This window comes from Sinocyclocheilus grahami, unplaced genomic scaffold (genome assembly GCF_001515645.1).
Source record: "Sinocyclocheilus grahami isolate Dianchi unplaced genomic scaffold, SAMN03320097.WGS_v1.1 scaffold110.1, whole genome shotgun sequence".
NCBI classification, from domain to species: domain Eukaryota; kingdom Metazoa; phylum Chordata; class Actinopteri; order Cypriniformes; family Cyprinidae; genus Sinocyclocheilus; species Sinocyclocheilus grahami.
Genome location: NW_015505289.1, coordinates 1 through 8,638, shown reverse-complemented (window position 1 = coordinate 8,638; position 8,638 = coordinate 1). Strand labels below are relative to the sequence as shown.

Here is an 8,638-nt window from a genome sequence, read left to right as displayed (position 1 = left end):
TCCAACTCCCCTAGAGTTAAACAGTTGAGTTTTACCGTTTTCGAATCCATTCAGCCGATCTCCGGGTCTGGCGGTAGCACTTTTAGCTTAACTTAGCATAGATCATTGAATCTGATTAGACCGTTAGCATCTCGATCAAAAATTACCAAAGAGTTTCTATATTTTTCCTATTTAAAAATGGACTCTTCTGTAGTCAGAAGACTTCTGTAGACTCTTCTACTATACTCTCATTCCGGCGTAATAATCAAGGAACTTTGCTGCCGTACCATGGTTGCAGCAGGCGTAATGATATTACGCAGCGCCTGAAAATAGGCTAACTTCCGTCAACAATACAGGGAGCGTGACTTCTATTGGAAGTTACCTAGCTGGGGACTATTTTCAGGTGCTGCGTAATATCATTGCGCCTGCTGCACTCATGATACAGCAGCAAAGTTCCTTGATTATTACGCCGGAAAGAGAGTACAGTTCCTAGCCATATCGGCCTAGAAAATCGCAACTTTTTATTTTCCATCGGTCTTAGTACACGATGTAACTACAGAAGAGTCAAGTTTTAAATAGGAAAAATATAGAAACTCTTTGGTCATTTTTGAGCGAGATGCTAACGGTCTAATCAGATTCAATGATCTATGCTAAGCTACAGCTAAAAGTGCTACCGCCAGACCCGGAGATCGGCTGAATGGATTCGAAAATGGTAAAACTCAACTGTTTAACTCTAGGGGAGTAGGAAAATGAGCTTATTTTCAAAAATAGTGGAGTGTTCCTTTAAGGCCTTAATTTGTGCAAGGGTGAATTACGCTGTTTTAAGACCCACAGAAACCTTGTTTTTTTTTATTGTGTTCTCATAACCTGCAGTGCACCACGATGGCTCCAGCCCCGGTTATGCTCTCCTGCTTCATTTTGACCTCTTCCAGGAAGTCCAGCACGCCGCCAGGGTCTCCGGGCACACCGTGGTCAGGCCAGGCGCGGAAATGGTACTGCCACACTGTACGCTCAGTATTACCCTACAACATCAGCCAGATCACCGGCCTTAGAGAAAGACTCTTGTGTTTTGTGGTGATGTAACCATTTCGGTTTTACCGTACCTGTCCAACTTTTGACAGCTTCAGCTCTCGCAGGATGTAATCATGTGCGCACGTTTCCTTCACGTTCCGCACACGCATGGCTCCGTATTCCTTCAGCGCGGAGACGTCAGGCCAATACTTCACACACTTACTCTGTGAAGAAAAACACAATGCGTCTCAGAATATTTAATTACTGGATATGGATTTCATATTTCAATATTTCAGCTTGAGCTAAAAAATTAATCCAATACTGGATATGGCTTAGTGTGATTTTTAAATCACAAAGGCTGTGATTTATTTAAATAAATGTGCGCCGCATGTATCCGAGTGACGCAACATGCATCAACAATCTTTCTAATTCTCCAATGAGAATAAGAATATTTCCAGAAAACCTTCCAGAATGTTTTGAAACTTTCAGAAAGTTTTGGAAATTGACTGGAAATGTTCCGCCTCTTTGCAACCCTAGTTGTCAGCAAAAGAGCTTTAAAGTCTCCAAACAGTTTTCCTCCAAAATAAAAAGTTCTATGTTTTAACATTTGAAAATTATCATAACGTTTGAAAATTAAGACAGCTATAAATGTTAATATTGTAATTTTACTGTTGTTCAATAAAATGAGGTTATTATTATTTTATTAAATACTCGATTTTTTTTTTACAGTGAAATACCTTCACTTCAATACCACGACTGAGGCATGACTGCTCCCCGAGCGCCACAGCATAAATGGCTGCCCACTGCTCCGGGTGTGTGTTCACGGTGTGTGTGTGTGTGTGTTCACTGCTGTGTGTGTGCACTTTGGATGGGATAAATGCAGAGCACTAATTCCAAATATGGGTCACCATACTTGGCCACATGTCACGTCACTTAAATAGTTTAATTACAATAGAATTATTTCTAATTTTGTATTACATTTTGTAAATATTCTTTATTTAGTAGTTATTAATATTATATCAATTTAAATCAAATACATTTAAATCAAATTCAAATATAAGCCAAATTTTGCATCCCTACAAACAAGCACAGCAAACTTGGAGCAATTTTAGTATCATTGAGATATTATAGTTTTCTCTATTATTTTGAATTCGTTTTTATTTTTGTAATTCCCATTTTCATTTTATTTTTAAAGTTTTAGTAATCTGTTGTGCTTTGTCATATTTTTTAATGTCTATATAGTTTTATTCATTTTTATTATAGTTTTAGTTACGTTCATTCATCAAGTTACTGAATTAAAATAGAAATGTTGCCTTGGCAACTAGCTGAAATAAAATTATTTTTAATATTTAATTTTATTTCAGTTTTCATATATTTTATTTAAAATCACGAGAACGTTTTTTGTTTTTTTTGTCTATTTTAAAATCACAATTTGAATCATAAATAAATAACCAAATAAATTTGCAATGAGATTTTTATTGTCCAAATTATGCAGCTCTACTTTCCGCAACAAATTTCAAGCTTTGAAAATACATTATTTCACATCCTACAATAATAACTTTAGTACCATTCCAAATGTATTTAAATACGGTCAAAGTTAGCATATTTATTTGCATATTTCTTTTAGCAATATAAAAACCAGTCCATGAACCAGAATGAAAATGTCTGTAACTGGTCCAACCATTGGGAAACCCCTCACCTTTCCCCGTTCCACTTCCTTCGTGGTCATGACGATGACTCGAGAGTTCTCCTGAAACACCATTCTCCAGAAGTCACTGATGGTACTTTGCAGGCAGCCCTGCGTGGCGATGTAGCTCCTCTTCACCTTGGAGTTGTTGCTTTTAGTCTCGATATCAGGCTGGGAACCACAAAAACCATGTTACTACACTTATAAATACTGAATCATTTGACAGGACCTGAAGGCACCTTTATTACCATGATGGTGTTGGCGTTGATGTAGTCAGAGCCCGGTTCGTTCGCGTCACCATCGGTCAGCACGACTCGTGTGTGGTCGACTGAGGAGGAGACGCAGAGATAACAATAGTAATGACACTGGTGGCTCATGTGGTGCATGTGATTTTGAGAATTCTGCATGATGATGATGATGATGATGTTTGCTCACAAGGAAGAATGTTCTTATATCTGTTCTTGTTTTTGTTTTCCGGCCGTTGGCCCTCCTTGCGACTGTACAGCAGTTTACACTCCTGCTGCTGAAGAGTCTGTGGACACAGAATTAAAAGTGATTGTCAGAACTCGACCCTTTATAATGAATACAGTGACTGATCAACTGAACAGACCATTGGTCAATCTGGCACTAAACTGGGTGCTGACAGGCTCTCACCTCAAACTCCTCCCAGAATCCCTGCTTGACCTTATCTGTGGTCTCTGCCAGCTTGCTGAGCTCTCGTACCCGACTTTCAATCTCTGCTGCATTGATGCGGGTAGTGTTCAAAGGCTGCAAGAAACATAACACTGCATTGGAAAACTCTTATGCCAGGAATAATCTCTTTCAGTTCATCTCAAATAAGTGTTTTGGGATGTCAAACGTACCAAGTACATATACACTAGCGTTCAAAAGTTCGGTCAATTCTTCCACATGTACAGGACATACATACAGAGAATTGAAATTGCGTTACTCTCAGACCCTTGGGTGCATACAGATAACATAAATACAGATTAAATACAAAATACAACTATACAAATATACAAATAAGGTCAAATGTAAAAAAATATATATAAAGCACAAGGCATATGGCAGATAGAGTGCAAACCAGTAAAGTAAACAACAGTGCAGAAATAGCGATTGTAGTGCAAAAAATGATTTGTAGTGCAAAAGAGCTTTATGTAAGAAACAACTACTTGAAGAGTATTTAAATCACAAAGTTGCATCTTTTCATTTAATAAACAAGTAAAATATTTTTTTTAATCTACTGTACATTATTTGAGCTCACTAAATGACTAGCTGGTTGTTTAACACTTAGTTAACCATCCTAACTCCTTTGCAATTTAAAAGAAAACAAATTTGACATGCAAGTCAAAATTGTAAGTGACCTATACCTGGCAGCGAATCATGACGTGTGTGACTTTGGGTTTGCCGTCGCTGGTGTCCGTCTTGTCATCTCCAGTCCGTACTGAGAGCACAAAATCTCCCGGGTGACTCTGACTTTCTCTCACCAGGAAACTTCCATTCTTGCCCTTCTCTGTCAACAGCTTCTCAGCCTCACGACCAGATAGGTGACCATGAAACCACCTTGCAAAAAATAAAGGACAACATCAGAGGAGGGTTTTCAGGTTCAGACGCCAATAAAAAGGCCTATAAAACACAACTATCATGGAAGGACAGACGGATAAAGAACTATGCTCATGCTCACCTCTCAGAAGTGGGATCGGCACAGTTGAGTGGGTATTTCAGCTCAATGACGTCCCCGTTTTTCTCTTTCAGCTGTCCGTGATGTTCCATGTAATACTGCACCAGCTCAGCCAGAGTGGCAAACTTCTCTCCACCGTACAAGTCATAAAATCACAATATAGCTATTTTTTTATTTTATTTTTGTTAATAACAGAAGCAAAAAAAAAAACAGTAGAACAAATATAGCAAACAAATAATGCATTACATTTTTCATTTTACATCTAAACAAAAGCATTCAAGTAAGAAAAACAAATAATCAAATGTAAAAATCCCTTTAGTCTGTTAATTACAAATAAATTGATTATTAAAACTACAAAAGCAGTTCAATCAAGAGCAGCGAGTGATTCTTTTATTGTACATTGTCATAATATTAAGACCCACTGTAATGCATGGATCTAATATAACGTTACACATCAGATGTTTTTCCCCAACAGTTCCCCAAACGTTCCCTTAAGACATAACAGATTATGTTTGCGTGAATACTTAAATACTGTAATTCTGTGTTGCCCACTGGTTATTAATCCTGAAAACATTTCATTTTCAATTGTACATTTTCATTATCTTGCATTTATAACAAGCCTCCACAAGCTTTCATGCTTGCGGTTGCCAGATGTCAGATGTTCTGCCGGTGTTTGCCCTCATCGATGTTAAGGGGTTTTAATTTAAGGGTTTCAAATGCTTGATGAATTCATCATTATACAAAAGTTATCCGTGTCTTGTGAAGAGAAACACACAGACTGCGAATACTTTAAGCTACCAAGTGTCGCTGGACAGCTGACAGACTCATAAACACTGATATTCACACACAGTACTGTATTATTATGATGGATATCAGTACTTTTTATGGTAAATAGCTTTTAAATAGAGTTTAGTTTGTAGTTCAAGTAGAGAGTTACGTAAACATTATATTATATCACTTAATGAAATACAGTAGTAAATATAATGCCATCCTGTAAACACTTAAACCCTTTTAGCGTTTTTCAGACCCTTTTAGCGTTTTTTTTTTCCATAGAATATTCATACTGACAAACCTAGCGACTTTTTTGGATAAACCTTAGCTATGGTTCAGTTGGAAGATTTCGCCAGTGCTGTCCCGCGAACGCGAGGTCTGACTTTCCCGGAGAAGTGTCGCCTCTCTCGGCGTCTGTTCTGTGCAGTGAGCGCCAGACAAGCAGCACATTCAGTTGGCCGCACCGCAGCCGACTCGTCAAGAAATGAGTACAAAACAGCGTTTCCTAGCACCTGTCACTTACTGATTGTTCATCTGTTAATATCACATGCACTTTTTTGTTTGTTGTGTTTTTAGTTTGTTACTCAGATGCAGGCAGTGCGCTGCACGAGACAAAAAAGTTATATAGCCAAAACAACCGCATAGCTGCTCTTTAGTCGCCAGTGCTGTCCCGCGAGCGCGAGGTCTGACTTTCCCGGAGAAGTGTCGCCTCTCTCGGCGTCTGTTCTGTGCAGTGAGCGCCAGACAAGCAGCACATTGAGTTGGCCGCACCGCAGCCGACTTGTCAAGAAATGAGTACAAAACAGCGTTTCCTAGCACCTGTCACTTACTGATTGTTTGGAATTATGAATATGAGCGTAGTTCGTCTGTTAATATCACATGCACTTTTTTGTTTGTTGTGTTTTTAGTTTGTTACTCAGATGCAGGCAGTGCGCTGCACGAGACAAAAAAGTTATATAGCCAAAACAACCGCATAGCTGCTCTTTAGTGTAGATGCATGTTGATTTTATCAGACAATGCCGCGATTATAAATGAGAGTGACTCCTGGTTAACATGTATTAAAAGGGGTCGTGTTTAGTCACTATTTAGTGTGGTATTTTTTGACAATATTCACTCATCATGACAGTAAAATAGGGTATTCTAAGTCAATATACTGCAGTATTTCCTCTCTCAATCAGTAGAAATAGACTTAACACCCTTTTTTGAAAAAATACCGTCATGAAACCGGTATAATTTTGAAAAATACCATGATATAAATTTTTGGTAATACCGCCCAGCACTAGTGTAGCCTATATTTATCGGGATTGCGTGCTGTCAAAAGCGCCTTTATGTGTGCGCTTCGGATGACAGTCAGCGTGAGAAACGAGCAGAGAAAGGGTACTCCTCTCAGAAAACGTACAAATAAAGGTAATTAAACATCTAAAATCATTATTTGGAGCACTGGGATCGCTAGCCGACGGCTTAATGAACTCATTTTTGTGAAAACTTCAAAATCAACATTTTTCACTTTTTTTTTGCCTGTAGCTCAAAATTAGCCCGTGCGCATTCCGACTCATTTTGCCAGCATGGGTCACATATATGATTTTTCCAATTAACACTTGTTATTCCCAGCCTGAATCCTGATTTCTCCGTCACCTCTCACCTGACAGAGAGCGTAAAGTCTCCAGGATTGCTTTTGCTGGGACGGGCTAAGAAACTGCCGTCCACACCACGAGTGAGGAGAAGGTTCTCCGCCTCCACTCCAGTGATGTTGGGGTGGAACCACCTACAGACACAAACACAACACCATCAACACGTCATCACATGAAACACTGATGCATTTTGCATTAACCCTTTTTATTCAGCAAACAAGACAGCTACTGACCAGTAAATAAACAGTAAACATAAAAGTAACTGCAGAAATGTCAGTAAATATTAAACACTATCATATGAAAAAAGATCATTCGGAATCAGAAGCTAGAGATGCAGCTCAACAATAAACCCATTTTAGCACATTAAATATAGAGAATATCAGTGTTATTTTAGTATCACTGATATACTTTTATAGTTTTTATTATTTATTTTAATATTTTTAATTTAAAATTTAATTTTTAATATCATTTTGTCGTGCATTTTTAGTAGTTTTTTGTTTTTAATAATATTTTGTATTAGTTACATTTTTATTTTCTCTCTTTATTTTAATTGTAGTTACAGTTTTAGTCATTTTGTTGTGTTTTTATTAGTTTTGTTTTTATTCTTTTTTTATAGTTTTTATTCATTCTTATCAGGATAAACTAAATTAAAATGAGAAATGATGCCTTGGCAACTAGCTGAAATAAAGTATTTTGTGTTTTATTTTATTTCAGTTAACGTTTACTTTATTTCAAATAACAAAGTTTAGTTATAATTATCTATGATAACCCTGGACATTACTGGAACAAAATAGTGCAATATATGCCTTTGTGTACACTGCTGTTCAATCATTTTTTAATGTTTTTGAAAGAAGTCTCTTCTGCTCATCAAGGCTGCATTTATTTGACCAAAAATACAGAAAAACCAGTAATATTGTGAAATATTATCGCAATTAAAATAATGGTTTTCCATTTTAATATACTTTAAAATGTCATTTATTCCTGTGATCCTGTCAGCATCATTCCTCCAGTGTTCAGTGTCACATGATCCTTCAGAAATCATTCTAATTTTATGCTGAATTAATATCAATATTGGAAACAGTTTTGCTGCTTAATATTTTTTTGGAACCTGTGATACTTTTTTCAGCATTCGTTGATGAATAAAAAGTTAAAAAGAACAGCATTTATTCAAAATTGAAATCTTTCACAACAATAAACACTACTGTTCATATGTTTGGGGTCAGTTATTTTTTTAATAAAATGCTTTTATTCAGCAAGGATGTGTTAAATTGATTAAAAAAAAGTGATAATAAAGTCTTATATTGTAAGAAAAGATTTATATTTTAAGTAAACACTGTTCTTTTTAACTGTTTTAACTGTTCATCAAATAATCCTGAAAAAAGTATCACGGGTTCCAAAAAAAATTTTAAGCAGCAAAACTGTTTCCAAAATTGATATTAAATCAGCATATTATAATGATTTCTGAAAGATCATGTGACACTGAAGACTGGAGGAATGATGCTGAAAATACAGCTTAATAAATTACATTTTAAAGTATATTAAAATAGAATACCATTCTTTTAAATTGCAATATTTTTGGTCAAATAAATGCACCCTTGATGAACAGAAGAGACTTCTTTTTAAAAAAAAAACATAAAAAATCTTACTGATCCCAAACTTTTGAACAGCAGTGTATATACAGTGACACCAAAACAATTGCATTATGTGCGTCACAAATCATAACTTTTAGTCAAGTGATGCTTGCTTTGACAGTTCGTTTCTAATGCAATTTGACTTTCGTTTTCCTATATAATGAATTATGCAGCCATCTATTAACCTTATCTCTGTCTATCTATAACCTCATCTCTGTCTATCAATAACCTCATCTCTGTCTATCAA

At 36.4% G+C, this 8,638-nt stretch overlaps 1 pseudogene; it reads right to left on the bottom strand.

Moving 5' to 3' along the window:
* Positions 1 to 6,894, bottom strand: part of LOC107588992 (tyrosine-protein phosphatase non-receptor type 11-like) — a 12,855-nt pseudogene extending 5,961 nt beyond the window's left edge.
* Positions 6,895 to 8,638: the final 1,744 nt, after the last annotated feature.